The 18921-nt window shown below is 40.8% G+C and overlaps 1 protein-coding gene across 2 annotated transcripts in view; it reads left to right on the top strand.

Moving 5' to 3' along the window:
• Positions 1–18921, top strand: part of LOC132404277 (oxysterol-binding protein 2-like) — a 383310-nt gene that overhangs the window by 262966 nt on the left and 101423 nt on the right. The window lies entirely within an intron of this gene.

Here is an 18921-nt window from a genome sequence, read left to right as displayed (position 1 = left end):
TACACTTTGTTTGGTCATCCATCCACTAGAGGGAACCGATAATAGAATAGTGATGTCTCCTAAAGGAACCACTCCCAACATGGAGGTTACCACGGGTAACAAAATCATCTCTATACACCTGCACTGTTGGGTTAAGCAAGTGTTTTGGAAATATAAGCTTCACAAGTTTCTCATGATGGGATCTGGAGGAGGCAGGTTGCACATTCTGCATTTTTGCATTTCAAAAGGTTGATTTTAGCCAGGGTGAAAAAACATGCACAGGATATAATAAAAGTAAAATACTGGAAATACTCAGCAGATCAGTCAGCAGATGTGGAGAAAGAAACTAAGTTAATATTTCTAATCAATGACCTTTCATCAGAATTGGATAAAATTAGAAACACATAATAACTATACTTGTGTTGAAAAATTCAGTGTCCACATTTCTCCTTTGAATTCATTCTCCAAGATTCAGGAATTAATTTTATGCAAAACTCAGGTTGTGGAATTTGTTCCTTAAACCTCCCCACCTTTCTTGCTTTAAAATACCCCTTAAAATCTATGTATCTCACCAAGCATTTGGACATCGCCACAAATATTTCCTTATTATTGTCCCAAATACTGCCTTATCGGGATTAATATCAAATTCTGTTTGGTAATTCTTTTGCAAAGAGATTTATGTTAAAAATTGCAATATAGATACAAGTGGGTGCTTTGTTAGCTGGTATTGCAACATTTAATATTGCACATCTCTTAAATAGCTGTAGAGGTGTAAGAGTGCAGCACTTGTAATGCAGCCTACCTTCGTTAATAGGGGACTGAGAATGTCACCTTGGGATTCAACTAATTCAGATCAGAGTTGTTGTTGCTTGATGTTTGAAAATGTGAGGAACTGAAAAATAAATAAGTAAGTTGGGGAGACAGGGGGATCAGCAAACTGATTTTTAGAATTTTATTGGAAACAGGCTGTAACGCAAGGTCACCTCTTACAGAATGCCAGGTTAGATATTTCTAGTTCACTCTTTACACTCTCTTGCTTTCTCCTCCCTCCTTTCTTTGCCCTCCTCTTTTTCAAGCTCTTCCCATCTTCCCCTTCATCTCCCCTACTCTTTCACTTTATACCTTCCTCTCTTCCTTTCCCTTCTCCTTTCTTCCTTCTCGTTCTTTCTTTGTCTGCCTCTTCAGCGCTCTCTCTCTCTCTCTCTCTCTTTCTCTCTCTTTACCCAAATACTGACAGTCAGATACAGACAGAGTGCTGTAACTACCCGACAGATGGCTATTAGTGTCACCCTCCTCTCAGTCACACGGCAACACTTCTGTTTAATTAGACTCTGTGGTCACATGTTTCTTTCCTGCTGCTGAATCTTGAGCCAGCCTTTTCCACTTTGAGAGCAGAACGACAGAAAGAAGGTATGTTCCTCTCCTCCCGTGTGTGAGGTGGGTGTTTGTTCTTCCATGAGCTGTGTTTTGGTGATCACTATGGACAGTGTGTCCAAATATGCTGGGTCTAGTGCTGTGCTTCACGACCCTGAACTCTCACTAAGGTACCATCTGTTATTTGGACTCGGGTAAACTGCTAGGCGATATGAGGGGGAGCTGATGATGTTGTTTATGCTTCGGTGAAGATGGTCAACTCTCTGGGGTCTGGCCAGTTTGGACAATGATAATAACCTGGGTGTTTGTTCAGGAAACAGCATATTGGACTCCATGGGGATCTCAGTGGAAAATCTGTGACAATGTATTGCTTTAATTTTTCCTTCCTCTCATGCTTGTTTGGCATGTTCCTTTCCCCCAGCACCTATAACAATCAGAGAATTACATCCCTCCTTTGTAGCCTAGTTCAGGCTTTGCTGGGGATATTCACACTTCGTCCAGTTTATGCCAGCTGTCATAGCATCCAGCAAATGTGATGCTTTACACCTTCCCAATGTGATGGTAAAGCGAGAGCCACCAATTAACTAACGAGCCTTAATGAAGGCTGGAGCCCAGCAGCCGAACAAGATGTGGATGTGGAATTGCCTGCTGTCCACGGCTGTTCAGGGTGTGGGGACAGAGTGACGTGATTAATGTATGGAGATTGGCATTCTTGATATCTTCTTGTACATTTCCTCCTGTGTTTTGTGAAATTGGGGTGAGTTTGAGACACTGTTCACACAGTGCTGAGAATCTGATGCAGCCGAGCATTCTACTTGTTCAGTCAGCCCGTGGGAAGGTCCCACACCACTAGGTTCAGAGACAGTTGTTACCGTTCAAGCATCAGGCTCCTGAACAAGAGTGGATGACTTCACTCACCTCAATGCTGAACTGATTTGATTCCACAACCTCTGGACTCACTGTCAAGGACTCTACTATGCATGTACTCTGTATTATATATTTATTGTTGTTATTTGTTTTGTATTTACATATTTTTTTCTTCTTTTGCACGTTGATTGTCAGTCTTTTAGTGTAGTTATTCATTGGTTCTATTTTTGTTGTACTGTGAATGCCTACAAGAAAATGAATCTCAGGGTAGTTTACGATCACTTTATTTCCCACTTTTTTAGGTACAGTACTTAATAAAATGGCCACTAAGAGTATGTTCCTTGTCTTCTGCTGCTGTACACATTCACTTCAAATGTGAATGTGTTGTGTGTTCAAAGATGCTCTTCTGCACACCAATGTGTAATGTGTTGTTATTATCATCTTCCTGTCAGCTTGAACCAGTCTGGCCATTCTCCTCTGTCCTCTCTCATTAACAAAACATTGTCTCCCACAGAACTGCCACTCACTGGATGTATTTTGTTTTTCACACCATTCTCTGTGAACTCTAGAGACTGTTGTATGTGAAAATCCCAGGAGATCAGCAGTTTCTGAGAAACTCTCTCAGTTGCCTGGCACCAACAATCATTCCACAGTCAAAACCACTTAGATCACATTTCTTCCCCATTCTGATATTTGGTCTGAAAAGCAACTGAACCTCAAGACCATGTCTGCATGCTTTATGAACTGAGTTACTACCATGTGATTGGCTGATTAGATATTTGCATTAACAAGCAGAAACATGGGTATACCTAATAAAATGGCCCCTGAGTGTAAATAAAACTATCTGTGGGCAAACAGTGCAAATTTGGTAAATCTGAAATATAAGGAGGAAACACTCCAAATACTCATCTATTTTGAGGTAAGGACATATTCCAACTGTTTCTGTCTCCACAGATTCTCCCTACCCTGCTGAATAATTGCTAACATTTTTGGTTTGTGAAACTGTTTGTTGATTGCTTGATCCAGCCAACTCATGAGTGCCTTTCCTGTGGAGCTGCTTTGTACTCAGGAGAATGGGTGTATCATGTTGCCTGGCAAAGGACTGAGGGGTGCAGACTGTTACTTAGGCAAGCTGCTTCAGCAGCCAGCATTGTATTGTGAAAAGGTCCACACTTTAGTAGTTAGAAGCAGGGAGATAACTGATTACTGAGCTTTCTTCAGTCATGTACCTTTTCCCTTGTGGAGATTAACCCTGCAGTTGCTGATAACAACTAACATAGGTTTATTGATCATAATGAATGTGCAGAAAATATCAGGTGCCTGCAAGGACAAGAAAGCATCTTTCACCATAAGTCATAAACACGAGAGAGATTCTACGGATGCTGGAAATCCAGAGTAACACACACAGAATGCTGAAAGAACTCAGCAGGTCAGGCAGCATCTACGGGGAGCAATAAACTGTTGATGTTTAGGGCTGAGATCCTTAAGCAGGACTGGAAAGATAAGGGGAAGAAGCCCTGTCATGGCCCTCTGACGCCCATTCTCCTTCCCTTTCTCCCATGGTCCACAATTAGATTCCTCTTTCTTCAGCCACTATGCTTTCCACCTCTCACTTCATCTCCCTTCCCACACTAACTTATCTTCCCCCTTACCTGATTTCAACTATCACCTGCAAGTTTGTACTCTTTACCCTCTACCCCTACCCCACCTTCTTATTCTGGCTTTTCCTCCTTTGCTTCCAGTCCTAGTAAGACTATCAGACAAAGGAGCAGAGTTAGGCCATTTGGTCCGTCGAGTCTGCTCCACCATATCAACACAGTTGGCCTAATTTCCCTCTCAATCCCATTCTTCTGCCTTCTCCCAGTAACCTTTCATACCTTGACTAATCAAGAGCCAATCAACCTCCACCTTTAAAACACCCAGTGGCCTGGCCTCCATAGTCACCTGTGGCAGTGACTTCCTCACCCTCTAGCTTAAAGAAATTCCTCCTCATTTCCTTTCTAAATGGACATCCCTTTATTCTGAGATTATACCCTCTGGTCCTAGACTTCTCCATCATAGAAAACACCCTGTCCATGTACACTCTATCTAGGACTTCCAACATTCATTAGGTTTCAATGAGATTACCCCTCCTTCTGAATTTCAGTGGGTAATGGCCCAGAGACATCAATCGGTCCTCATATGATAAACCTTTCATTCTTGGAATCATCCTCATGAGCCTCCTCTGAAACTGCTCACAATACTCCAAGTGAGGCATCGTCAGTGCCTTATAATCCCTCAGCATTATATCTTTGCTATTATATTCTAGTTCTCTCAAAATGAATGCTAACATTGCATTTGCCTTCCTCACGACTGACTCAATCTGCAAGTTAACCTTTAGGGAATCCTGCACGCAGACTCCCAAGTCCCCTTGCACCTCAGATTTTTGAATTTTCTCCACATTTAGAAACTAGTCTATGCTTTTGTTCCTTCTACCAAAGTGCATGACCATACACTTCCTAACACTGTATTCCTTCTGTCACTTCTTTGCCTATTCTCATAATCTAAGCCCTTCTCCAGCCTCCTAGCTTCCTCAACACTACCTGCCCCTCCAACTTTCTTTGTATCATCTGCAAACTTGGCCATAAATCCATCAATTCCATCATCCAAATCATTGACATATAATGTAAAAAGAAGCGGTCCCCAACAGCAACCCTTGTGGAACACCACTAGTCACAGGCAGCCAATCAGAAAAGGTCCTCTTTATTCCTATTCTTTGCCTCCAGCCAATCAGCCAATGTTCTATCCATGCTTGTATCTTTCTTGTAATACCATGGGCTCTTATCTTGTTAAGCGGCATCATGTGCAGCACCTTGGCAAAGGCCTCCTAAAAAGCTAAGTACACTGCATCTACTGATTCCCCTTTGTCACTCCTACTTGTTATTTTCTCAAAGAATTCCAACAGGCTTATCAGGCAATATTTTCCCTTTAGGAAACCATGCTGATTTTGGCTAAGTTTATCATGTGCTTCCAAGTATCTTGAGATCTCATCCTTAACAATCGACTCCAACATCTTCCTAAGCACTGAGGCCAGGGTAATTAGTCTATAATTTTCTTTCTTCTGTCTCCTTCCCTACTTGAAGAGCAGAGAGACATTTGTAATTTTCCAGTCCTCCAGAACCATGCCAGAATCTAGTGATTCTTGAAAGATCATTACTAACCCTCCACAATCTCTTCAGCTACCTCTTACAGAACCTTGGGGTGTAGTCCATCTGGTCCAGGTTATTTATTTACTTTCAGACCTTTCAGCTTCCCAAGCACCTTCACCCAATAGTAATAGCAATTGACACTCTGGAATGTGAAGGTGGATACAAAATACTTACTGAGTTAGTTTGTCATTTCCTTGTCCTCTATTACTACCTCTCCAGCTCTCCAGTGTCATTTTCCAATGGTCTGATATCTATTCATGCCTCTCTTTTTCTCTATATATCTGAAAAAACTTTTGGTATCCTCTTTGATATTATTGGCAAGTTTACTTCCATATGTCATCTTTTCCCTCCTTATGGGTTTTCAGTTGGCTTCTGCTGGTTTATACAAGCTTCCCAATCCTCTTAACTTCTCACTAATTTTTCCTCTATTTTCTGCCTTCTCTTTTGCTTTTGTATTGTTTTTGACATCCTTTGTCAGCCAGGGTTGTGTCATTGTGTCTTTAGAATACTTCTTCTTTGGGATGGATCTATCCTACACCTTCTGAATTTGTCCCAGAAACTTGCCATTTTCGTTCTGGCATCATCCCTTAGGGATTGGTTGGTTTGGTATTGATTTCTAATCAATTTTGGCTGGCTTTTCTCTCATGCCTGCATGCATTCAAATATAACACCTTCAGTCCTAAATTCATCACCCTTTTCCATTTTGTCCCCGTGCTACACTGCAACTCATCCCACCAACTGCATTTTTGCTTTAACATCTGTCTGTCTTTCCTGACAGTCTCAATGCACACTGCATCTAGCACTATCACTCCTGTTCCCACATCCTGGCAAATCAGATTAAACCCTCTCCAACTGCTTTAGCAAACTTGCCTGTAAGGTTATTGGTCCCACTTGAGTCTAGGTGTAACCTGTCCCTTTTATACAGGTGATACCTTCTCCAGAAGTGATCCCAATGATCCAGAAATTTGAAATCCTTCCCCCTGCACTAGTTTCTAAGCCACGGATTTATCTAACTAACTATCGTATTCGTACCCTAACTGGCATGTGGTACAGACAGCAATCCAGAGATTACTACCATGGAGGTTCTGCTCTACAGCTTTCTGCCTAAATCCCTAAATTCTCTCTTCAAGATTGTCTCCCTTTTTCTACCTTTGTCGTTGGTGCAAGTATGTACCAAGACTTCTAGCTGCTCCCTTTAGAATGCCGTGGACCTGATTGAGATGCCTCTGACCCTGTCACCTGGGAGACAACATACCAATAGGTATCACTGTCACATCCACAGAATCTTGTGTCAACTCCTGTATGGAATCTATCACCACTGCAGTTCTCTTCTACCACCCCCCACCGCTACTGTCCTTCTGAGCCATAGCACAAGACTCAGTGCCAGAGACCCAGCAGCTGCAGCTCCTCCCGGTAGGCTCTTCCCTCCACCTCCCCCCCCCCCCAATGGTATACAAAGTGTTATACTTATTATTGAGGGGAGTGGGCATAGGTACTCTGCACTGGCTGCCCATTTCCTTTCCCTCTCCTGACGGTCACCTGTCTCCTGCAACTTAGGGTTGACTGCCTCCCTGTAGCTCCTATCTACCAGCCCCTCAGTTTCCTGTATGTGCCGAAGGTCATCCAGCTACAACTTGAAGCACCTGGTGCAGATGTGATTATTTGGGAGGCTAGAGGTCTCCCACATCTCTTGCAAAGAACACAATACAGTCCCTGAAGCCATTCTCATTGCACTAACTATGCACTAACAGTTGAAGAGTGAAGAAGAAACTTACTTTGCCAAAGCCTGTTGAACAAAAGCCTCACCACCCTAAGACTGATTCATTCCAACAATGGCCATTATGCTTGTATCTACCTTATTTTTATTCGCCCTTGACAATTAATCGTGATTCAGTTGGGCCTCAGGAAAAAGCTGGTAGCCCATGAACACACCTTTTTAAATTTCTCACCCTGACCTGTGTTTAGCCTCCTCTCATGATTCAATTGGGCCTCCAGGAAAAAGGTGATGAAGGGTCTCAGCCCAAAATGTTGACTGTTGATTCCCCTCCATAGATGCTGCTTGACCTGCTGAGTTCCTCTAGCATTTGGTATGTGTTATTATCACCACTAGTTGGGTTAATGGTTGGTCAGCATTCTCATTGTCACCAATGCAGACCATTTCCTATTGAACAGGACATGCTTGACTTTGTATAATACAGGCATAAGAGGCAGCAAATTTTGAATGGACTTATTGTGACTCCAAAGGAGACTATTTAGCTCATCAGGTTCATGCATGTTCCTAGCAGAGCAATCACATGATCCCCATTCACAGCTTTTTCTGTAGTTCCAACCAGCTTACCCTCGATTCTTTTACCTTCACCAGAGGTCTTATGAACTACACAAGGAAAAGAAAATGCTAAAAAGTCAAGTTGCAGTTTCCAAAAGAGCACTAATCTGCACACTGTTGATGAAATATCTGATAATGATGAGTGTGACATGGAATTGTGTAGTCTTGAGATTTACAATGCAAAAATTAACAATAGACAAGCAATATGGCTTACACTGGAAGTGCACAGCAAATTAATTAAAGTGGAATTGGACACTGGTTCATTCAGCAAAATGATTTTGAGAGGTATTTCAAAGATGCTAAACTGAAGCCTGCAGATATCTAACTGAGAATTTATACAGGAGAAAGTAAAACTCCTGTGTGAATGACATTCTTAACAGTGAAATACAACAACCAACAAGCCACATTGAGCTTGTATGTGGTAAAGACAGAAGGAACAACATTGTGGGGGCATGATTGGCTGCAAGAACTGCAACTTGATTGGAAATCCATCCACGATTTGCATACCACATCCCTGAAATGTAGCCAGTGAATTAAGAACAGTACTGCACGATGCCACAACTGTCTCCATGCTGAATACCATGAAATGCTGCCTGTCAGAGGACAGATATCTGTGCCTCTGGTTGGAAAGCATATTGAAGGAAGGATCATGGTGCTCAGAGGAATCCTGAAAGTGATGAAATCAGTGGTCTGACTGCATCAGTTGTTGTAGGCAGTGTATTTGAGAAAGCTTCTGATATGTTAATCAGGCAGTTATTTTCAAAATGTGGCTTGGTTTTAAGATAGAAAAGAGTTCAAGGAGCTTTAGGAAAGTTGCAAGCATTCAGCTTTTGTGAGCATAAAAAACCAGAATCTGCTCTGTGTGCATTAAGGTGATTGCATGAGTGAGAGGCAGAAATCTGCTTGTAAAAGTGAATGCAATGACCAAAACCAGCTGGATGAATGGAAGGCCAAAAAGAAAGGAGTCAATGGAGATATGAAAACAGAGAATCTGTCAGATGATGTTCTGAATGCGGAAACCAAGAGGAGAGATCATATCGTAAAGAAAGCAATAGAAGCATTGTTAAGAGAATACTCCAGAAAACTAAGTGGTTCCCAAGATCAAGGTGCACTAATGAGAAGAAGGAAGAGATGGAGCGAAAGAATGTGAATGACAAAGAGAAATTATTAAAAAGAGAATGAACATAAGAAAGAAAAAGAAATGGATTGAAGCAGACCAAAAGAGAGAAAAGGTGAAGGAAGTTGTCAGAACCACTTCCTGCAGTCTCAAGCCATCACAGAGGATGCCCCAGAACCTGAGGTTGCTTTCCAGCCACTAGTCTCACCAGCCAAGTGAAGAGATCTCACTTGTCAGGAAAGGAGTAAGAAATCCTTCATAGTGATTAAATCTTTAAGCCTACTACTTTAAAATTTGGATGTGGATGTTTGAATATAGTAATTGTATTATATAATATGCAATGCATAATATATAGTTGAGATGCATTCTACATTGTGTTGGAGTTTATAGCTAAGCAGGGAGGAGTGTTGTGTATTTGGTGTTTCAATAATATTTAAGTAATTTTCTATAGATATTGGTTGATTAAGCATCCTTGTTTGTTTAAATAATTATGGATTATATGTAAAAATATGTTGATTGCATAAATCATCATGCTACCATGTAATAAATGGCACCTCACTTAACGTAAAGATGAAGGTATACTTGCATTCTTCAGACTTCCGTGTTTCTCTTGAATTAGTTTAATGTTTAGACGTTACAAAACATAACAGGTAATGGGGTCAACAAATTGATCAAAGTCCAGTATTGCTGGAAGTAGGACATGTAAAGCAGCAGTCTAACATATCAAATATTGAAAGGCCTAGATAGAGTGGACATTGAGAGGATGTTTCCTATAGCGGGGGAGTCTTGGACCAGAGGACACAGCCTCAGAATTCAAGTACGCCCCTTTAGAACAAAGATGAGGAGGAATTTCTTTAGCCAGAGTATAGTGAATTTGTGGAATTCATTGCCACAGATGGGTGTGTATATTTAAAGTGATTAATAAGAGTGTCAAAGATTCTGGGGAATTAGCAGGAGAATGGGGTTGAGAAGGAAAATAAATCAGCCATGATGAAATGCGAAGAAGACTCGATGAGACAAATGGCATAGTTCTGCGCCTATGTCTTTTGGTCTAATTGATAATGATGCAGGATCAGTGTTTCTCAGTCAAGAGGCCCCAGAAAGAGTTAGATATTTGTATCAGAAAATTTTTAAAATCTGGTGAAATGAAAGTAAGAAATGCTCCTACCACTCTAGCAAAGTCAATAGAAAGAAAAACAGGTTAGCATTTCAGGTTTATGAAAGATCAATGGAAAATCAATTTTCTATTTTTATTCAAGCATTTGTAATGCCTTCTACCTTTCCTTAATGTGCAAACTTTCTCTGCCACAGCAATAAAGGAAGGAAAATAGAAATATGCCTATTGGTCAATTCTAATGCTGGCTTCTTGCAAATTCCCTAACTCATTGTTAATAACTGTGCCTTCTGCAGCATACACCCCAAGATTCTGAAATTTCCTTCTCATATCTCTCTTCCCTGTTCCTTCCCCTACCCCCACCATCTTATTCTGGCTTCTTCCTCTTTCCTTTCCAGTGATTGATGAATGGTCTTGGCTGGAAACATCGACTGCTTATCACTCTCCATAGGGATTGCCTGGCCTGCTGACTTCCTCCAGCAGTTTGTGTGTTACTCTTTTCTCTGTCATCTCTTTCTCATTTATGTGCTTCTTCCTTTGACCAATCGTTTGATCTTTGGGTGTTTCTCTTTGGTTCGGTCCCAGTTTTTGCCTGAATATATCTTTTGGGATGCCTGGGTGGTTGTTACACACAAGAGCATTACATGAGTTCCAGCAGTGATCTTTGTCAGAAATTGGACAAGGAGAAAGGTTGCAGTGGCACTGAGATTCCAGTTATAGTTGACCAGTGGCAATTTGTTAATACTCTGTGGATTTTCTGGTCACGGCTATCATCATCTTGGGCTTTTACGAATGAGTACCCGAGATATTTGCTGAACTGTGTTATAGTTACCCAGTAGGGTCTGTTTTGATTGCCTTGGGTTTGACTCAGGAACCGATGAATTAATGATGATGTAATCGAAGTGAGAGACTGGCAAGAATCCCTTGATACCAAGAATATGCTAGCAACCCAATTTAGGTTTGTGCCTGTTTGCTTAACCTCCAGTATTGATATTACTTGAAGAAAGTAAGACACCATGTAAAACACCTTGTGTCCTTTAACTGTGAGAGTCATGGTGACATCACCAGAAATATGAATTCTGATTTTTTTGGTTTAACTACTAGCATAAAGGGACCTCTGTAAACAAATTGTCATAAAAGCTCAGAGTAGCTAGAAAGGAGTATAAATTTGTGAATAGCTGCATCGATGTGGTATACAATTCAGTGAAGATGGTCCTGCGACTTCATTGTGACCTGTTACCAGCTGAACCCCCCCCCCCCCCCCAGTTAGATACAGGACATGAGAGCTCACGCAGGATTATAAAACAAAAATGGGTCTGTGATGTACTCTAGGCCCAGACCATTAACAGCTTTAAAAACAAGTAAGAAAACTTTCAAATTAGTTCAAAAAGATACATGAAGCTAATGCAGAGTAGCTAGTACAGGAGAAACATGTTCCCTCATCCTGGTTTTGGTTAAAAGTCTAGCAGTGGCATTCTGAATCATTTGAAGTTTGTCAGTAGATTGCTTTGGAAGGCCAGTAAAAAGTGCATTGTAGTAAGTATGTATGAGTACATATCTGTGTTATTAGCAAGAACCAGAGCTGCAGTTTGCTGCTTCAAGTAGTGAGGCAGATTCAATTAACTGTGAGGATGGAGAACAGACTGCTCTAGGAATAATGGTGCATAGTTCCCTGGAGGTGGAATGTCATGTGGATAGGGCAGTGAAGAAAACTTTTGGTATGTTGGCCTTTATAAATCAGAGCATTGAGTATAGGAGTTGGGATGTAATGTTAAAATTGTACAAGGCGTTAGTGAGGCCAAATTTGGAGTATTGTGTACAGTTCTGGTCACCGAATTATAGGAAAGATGTCAACAAAATAGAGAGAGTACAAAGGAGATTTACTAGAACGTTATCTGGGTTTCAGCATCTAAGTTACAGAGAAAGGTTGAACAAGTTAGATTTTTATTCTTTAGAGCGTAGAAGGTTGAGGGGGGACTTGATAGAGGTATTTAAAATAATGAGGGGGATAGATCAAGTTGACATGGATAGGCTTTTTCCATTGAGAGTAGGGGAGATTCAAACAAGAGGACATGATTTGAGAATTAAGGGGAAAAAGTTTAGGGGTAACATGAGGGGAAACTTCTTTACTCAGAGAGTGGTAGCTGTGTGGAACGAGCTTCCAGTAGAAGTGGTAGAAGCAGTTTCAATATTCTCATTAAAAAAAATTGGATAGGTATATGGACAGGAAAGGAATGGAGGGTTATCAGCTGAGTGCAGCTCGGTTGGACTAGGTGAGAGTAAGCATTCGGCACGGACTAGAAGGGCCAAGATGGCCTGTTTCTGTGCTGTAATTATTATATGGGTAGTGTGTGGGCAAGATGATTTTCCAAACACTGTTGTCAGACCCTTGGCTTTCAACCAGGAACATCTGAGGACTCTCTCCTCTGAAAGAGAAATGAGAAAGGCTCAGCAGCAAATTGTGGGTGCAGTGCTAAATTCAGGAAAAACCCTCCATTGTCTTACTGGGTGGAATTTCCAAAGTAGCTCAGGTGAGCTGTCACAGTTACTAGTGGTTGGTTAATTCATCTCACATGCTGTTTCCATTGCATCAGCAGAAATCACCATCTTCCATGAACAGGTACACATGGACGTAAATGATTCAACCTCCCACTGTGCTTGCTCAGAAGTATGACTGACATTCACTAATCAGCTTTCCAACTCCAGTGAAACTCTAGCACAGGGAACACCCGCTTCCTTGCATTCTCAGCAACCCAAGTGAACTGGAAGAAATGTAAACATATTCTACAAAGCTAACAGACTCAACCTCAAATGAACCATTTTGATTGTCATTTATTGTTGATTAATTTGGCGAATGAATGATTGAAATGAGTAGTTGGAAACTGGCCATTTGTGTCCTGCAGGTATCCAGGTTAGGTCACCCACAGGTATGAGGTCAAGGGGAATTTGCAGACAAAGAATGTATCAACCAAGACCTCAATGGTGGAGTTGGTGGAAGCTGATGACGCATTACAAAGGCTGAAAGTGGAGGAAGGTCCCCAGTCATTTTGTGACTGGACCCTGACCCTGATCTTTCTAGGACCTTGGAGTGGCTGTCTATGCATTAGCCTCGCCATGTTAAACAAAATCATGCACAGGCATTCTCTATCGAGGAAATAACTCCTCAGGAGAACTTCATACTCGACTTGAGTGATTGCACTGTTACTACTACTACTACAGTCCCTGTGAAAGCCCGTGTTAAGATTCTACTTAGCCCCAGTACATCCCAACAACCTTGCAGTGTCAAGGACCGTTATCTGTCTGTTCCTGAAAGCATTGCATTGTTTTGAAGCAGAGTACAGAAGATTAAAACAATGTCAGTTAACCTAATGGATAGGAAGAAGGCCATTCAATGCAGAGAGCTGTGAAGGATTAACCAAACGGGAACACTGGCAGTGAGTTTATTAAGTGATAAAATTCTGTGCAAAGTTACTGAGAAGATAGCTGTTCAAAAGTAAGAAACACCTTGAGAAAGGTAAATGAATTTAATGTTTATTTATAGATCTGAAAATATTCTGTTGAATTTATGTGAGGCATTGATTTGATTGAAGGAGTGCTCATAGTTCTGGGAATCTCATTGCAAGTAGGTTTGAGAGTCATGGACAGATTTCGTGAAGACTCATGGTCGTAGTCATAGCCTTTGAGTTATACAGCAGGCCCTTCAGCCCAACTAGCCAATGTCAACCAACGCAGCCCTTCCAAGCTAATCCCCTTTGCTAGCATTTGGCTTACATCCCTCAAAATCTTTCTAATCAATGTATTTGTCTTTTAAAGCTTTTTATTGCACCAGTCTCAACTATTTCCCCTGGCAGTTTGTACTAGCCTTTGTCCAAGCAGGTTGTCCCTCAAGTTCCTATTAAATCTTTCCCCTCTCATCTTAAACCTATGCCTTTAAATTTTGATTCCCCAGTTCTGAGATAAAGATTGAATGTATTCCCTCATCTGTGCCCCTCATGATTTTATACCACCTCTATAAAAACAACTCTCTGTCTCCTACACACAAATGAATAATGTAGTAGTCTGTCCAACCCTCATCAGAAAATGTTCAGAAATGAAAGATTATAGGTGTGAAAAAGCTCTTGAAAGTAGTTTATTTTTGCTAAAACATAAACATTTGTGGCCTTTATCATTGTGAATTATTTAAGAATCTATAACAAGAAAGATTATTTCCATTTATTCATGATTTAATAATAAGGGAGCTCATATTAAAACATATGGAAAATGGGAAGGGGAAGCTATTGTCTCAGAAATTATTTGTAAGTGGAATGAGCAGGTTACTAATGCAGAAACTGTGGCATTATTTGAAAGGGTATTGTATGTTATATATGCTTGAAAGCACATATAAAAAAGAAGTATTAATGAAGGTGGCAAATTTTGCAGCAGGCTCGATGGGCTGAATGGCTAATTCTGCTCCTATGTCTTATAGTGTTATTTAAGGACATGAAATTATTGTATAGGCTAGACTAGCACAAGCAGAATGGGAAGAGATAGTTTCTCTTTCTATAGTGTAATGATTACAATTCTTGGTTGAATGGTGATTTAGTATTGTATGGCCATCTACCTTTCTCTTTATATATCTTTTTATTAATTTTAAACAAACATAAGAGAATCATAGATACAGAGAGTTTGAGAATACATAATTAATAGGTTAAAGTATAAATACAAATAGATGATCATCCATATATAATAACCTCCCAAACTCATAGTGATTATGAAAAAAGGAGTAAATAAGAAAAAAACAAACCTCCAAAAAAACCCTAACCAACATGGGCCATTGCGTTATGTCAAATATACACAGCAGCATCAATAACTCTGCACCTCTATCCAAATAATTAAGGATAATAAAAATAAGGTTTAGGAAAAGACCATCTACCTTTTTATATTTTTTTTACAATCTTGATGGTGCATGACATAAAACTGGGGTTTATGGCTAAATGTGACCAGATGATCTTGCATAATCATTATTAATTTGCTCTTCATAGTCATTACCTTGTAGAGTGAGTGAGTTTCATAGCCTGTCACTGAGATAAATGACATGTAGCGAGGAAGCTAAAGGATTTAAGTTTTGGAATTAAAAACACAAATGATAAATTTCTGGGTGATATTAAGTTTCCCTGGGAAGGGCCAGAGGTAGGATGAGTAGGAGGATAGCAACACATCAAAGGACGTAGAACGTAGAATAGTACAGCATATTACAGGCCCTTCAGCCCACAATGTTGTGCTGACCCTCAAACCCTGCCTCCCATATAACACTCCACCTTAAATTCCTCCATATACCTGTCTAGTAATCTCTTAAACTTCACTAGTGTATCTGCCTCTACTACTGACTCAGGCAGTGCATTCCACGCACCAACCACTCTCTGAGTGAAAAACCTTCCTCTAATATCCCCCTTGAACTTCCCTCCCCTCATCTTAAAGCCATGTCCTGTTGTACTGAGCAATGGTGCCCTGGGGAAGCAGCACTGGCTGTCCACTCTGTGTATTCCTCTTAGTATCTTGTACACCTCTATCATGTCTCCTCTCATCCTCCTCCTCTCCAAAGAGTAAAGCCCTAGCTCCCTTAATCTCTGATCATAATCCATACTCTCTAAACCAGGCAGCATCCTGGTAAATCTCCTCTGTACCCTTTCCAATGCTTCCACATCCTTCCTATACTGAGGCGACCAGAACCGGACACAGTACTCCAAGTGTGGCCTAACTAGAGTTTTATAGAGCTGCATCATTACATCGCATTTCTTAAACTCTATCCCTCGACTTATGAAAGCTAACACCCCATAAGCTTTCTTAACTACCCTATCTACCTGAGAGGCAACTTTCAGGGATCTGTGGACATGTACCCCCAGATTCCTCTGCTCCTCCACACTACCAAGTATCCTGCCATTTACTTTGTACTCTGCCTTGGAGTTTGTCCTTCCAAAGTGTACCATGACACACTTCTCCGGGTTGAACTCCATCTGCCACTTCTCAGCCCACTTCTGCATCCTATCAATGTCCCTCTGCAATCTTCGACAATCCTCTACACTATCTACAACACCACCAGCTTTTGTGTCGTCTGCAAACTTGCCAACCCAGCCTTCTAACCCCACATCCAGGTCGTTAATAAAAATCACAAAAAGTAGAGGTCCCAGAACAGATCCTTGTGGGACACCACTAGTCACAACCCTCCAATCTGAAGGTACTCCCTCCACCACGACCCTCTGCCTTCTGCAGGCAAGCCAATTCTGAATCCACCTGGCCAAACTTCCCTGGATTCCATGCCTTCAGACTTTCTGAATAAGACATTCATGAAATTTCAACAGATAAAGGGGAGGTAGCAGATTTTGGTCGAAGGGAATTTTGGATTACAAGTGAATACATCACAAAATGTATCACAGGATAGCAAGGTTGTATATCTATATTATAAACTAAGCACAAGACATAGTTTTAGTAAGACTATAAAGTAGGGAATTTATGCTAAATCTGCACACCCAGATCACACCTAAAGACTGCAAGGAGTTCTGGTCATTAGAGGATAATTGCTCACCCAAAAGATTGTCCATGTCCTGTTTTTCTGTATCGTGAATCCACATCATCTGTATAGGTGTCAAGAAATGCAATTTGGAAAGGAAACACGGTTGTTTATTTATTTATTTATTTTTCACATAAATTCCTGAAGATCAAATTTTATTCCATATGTCAAATTTTTGGCTGGTGATTTGTGAATTCTTGTAAGGGTGAAATTCCTTGATTTGAGCAGCTGTAACACTGGGTCTCCTGTCTTGTAAAAGATTTAAGAAGCATGGGAAAGGATGTGGAGAAAGTTTACAAAATACGTGAGGTAGATGCGTCAGTAAAGGGTGACCAGCTATCTTTTGAGAAAGAAGGCTGAGAGAAACGAAATAGAGATATATAAAATGAGAAGTTTTGTTAGAGTGGATGCAAAGAGAGTGCATTTGAAAAGAATAATATAACCAGAGGTTGACAATATGAGATAGTTACCATGAAATCCAGTGGGGACGAATGTGGAACTTCCACCACATGGGCCGGATAAGACGAGCATTTAACAGACAGGTAGGCAAGCACATGAGGAAGAAGAAAATAGAATGTTCTGAAGATAGAGTTAAGCGGAGAAAAATGAGAAGAGAATAGAGTGAAATACAAACTAGTTAGGCTGTATGACCTATTTCTGTATCCTACATTTTATTGAATTCTGAGCAAGAACTGTGGCTACAAGAGCATCTGAATGACAGGTAATTCTGGAGTGATTAACTCACTGCTTGACTGTCTGAAGCCTTTTTATCATCTGCAAGGAGCAAGGCAGGTGCGGATGAAGTGCAGCTCCAAAACATTCAGGAAGCTGGATACAATCCAGGACCAAAGAACCCAATTAATCAGCATCCCCTCCCTCATCATACCCTCACATCTTCTGTAAGATGCACTGAAGTAATAAACCAAGGTCTCACTTCCAGAACCTCCCAAACATATGACCTCAGTGCTGATGAAGGGTCTTGGCCCGAAACATCGACTGTACTTCTCCCTATAGATGCTACCTGGCCTGCTGCGTTCCACCAGCATTTTGTGTGTGTTATATGACCTCAGTTGCTTAGGTTGTAGGAAACTGGAGACTCATCACACTTCCCTTCCAAGTCGTACACCATCTCCGATTTAAACAGAAAATGATCTCTTCTTCATCATCTACACTAAATCTGTGTCGAGTGACTAAATTTACAGGATACTTGAGGTACAATCGCCACATGGAGTGTAATGGTTCACCATGGAGAGTAGGGGAGATTCAAACGAGAGGACATGATTTGAGAGTTAGGGGGCAAAAGTTTAAGGGAAACACGAGGGGGTATTTCTTTACTCAGAGAGTGATAGCTGTGTGGAATGAGCTTCCAGTAGAAGTAGCAGAGGCCAGTTCAGTTGTGTCATTTAAGGTAAAATTGGATAGATATATGGACAGGAAAGGAGTGGAAGGTTATGGGCTGAGTGCAGGTAGGTGGGACTAGGTGAGATTAAGAGTTTGGCATGGACTAGGAGGGCCGAGATGGCCTGTTTCTGTGCTGTGATTGTTATATGGTTATATGGTTATAACCCTTCAGAAGGGCAATTGGCAGAACAGACTCAATGGGTCAAGTAGCCTAATTCTGCTCATATGTTTTATGGTCTAATTAAGGATGGGCAATAGATACTGATCTTTCCTGTGACATCCACATTCCAAGAATGAATTTAAAACAAAGTCATTTGTTCAACTAACGGATTGGATCAGGTTTGAAAATCTCAGATAATCTGGTTCTTCTGCTGTTATTGGTATATTTGTACAGTCAGCACAAAACTTGTTAGTGTGTAAACGTAGTAACATGCCCATGATGGGAGCATAAATTACAGACCTCATCCCTGAAAGCACATTAAGCAAAAATAAATTGTCTGTACTTTCATTCCTCTGGCAGTATGTTCGAGACAGTTAGAATTAATTTCTTGGGAAACCTGAGTTTTTTGTCATTTCATTTTCATTTTCCTCTATTCATTATTCATGTGTTTTGCTGCTGTCAGTTACGATTAGTTTTCAAGCCCTTTGTGTGAAGAACTGTCAGCTAATGTTAATGTACCTGGGCCCATCTTATTTGTTACCCTCAGCCTTCCAGAGAATGTCTGAAAGAACATCACCATTGCCAAAGAGTTTGTTCCGATATGATTACACAGAATACACAGGAATTTCACAGCAGAGGTGTGATGGTTACAGATATCTCCTCTAATCTCCTTCAGGGATGATCCAGCATATTCAGGGCAGTCTGTCATCTTTCAACCTTACTAAAATTATAGCCATGTAAGAACTTTATTTGCACCAAGTTTTAAAATGTGAAATTTTAATGTCACCTTTGTTAGTAAACCCCTCCAAGCCTCACCTCTACCTATTTCACTTACATCTCCGTACCCC

This window comes from Hypanus sabinus, chromosome 13 (assembly GCF_030144855.1).
Source record: "Hypanus sabinus isolate sHypSab1 chromosome 13, sHypSab1.hap1, whole genome shotgun sequence".
NCBI classification, from domain to species: Eukaryota; Metazoa; Chordata; class Chondrichthyes; order Myliobatiformes; family Dasyatidae; genus Hypanus; species Hypanus sabinus.
Note: the sequence above shows the minus strand (reverse complement) of the source record. Positions and strands in the feature narration are given on the sequence as shown.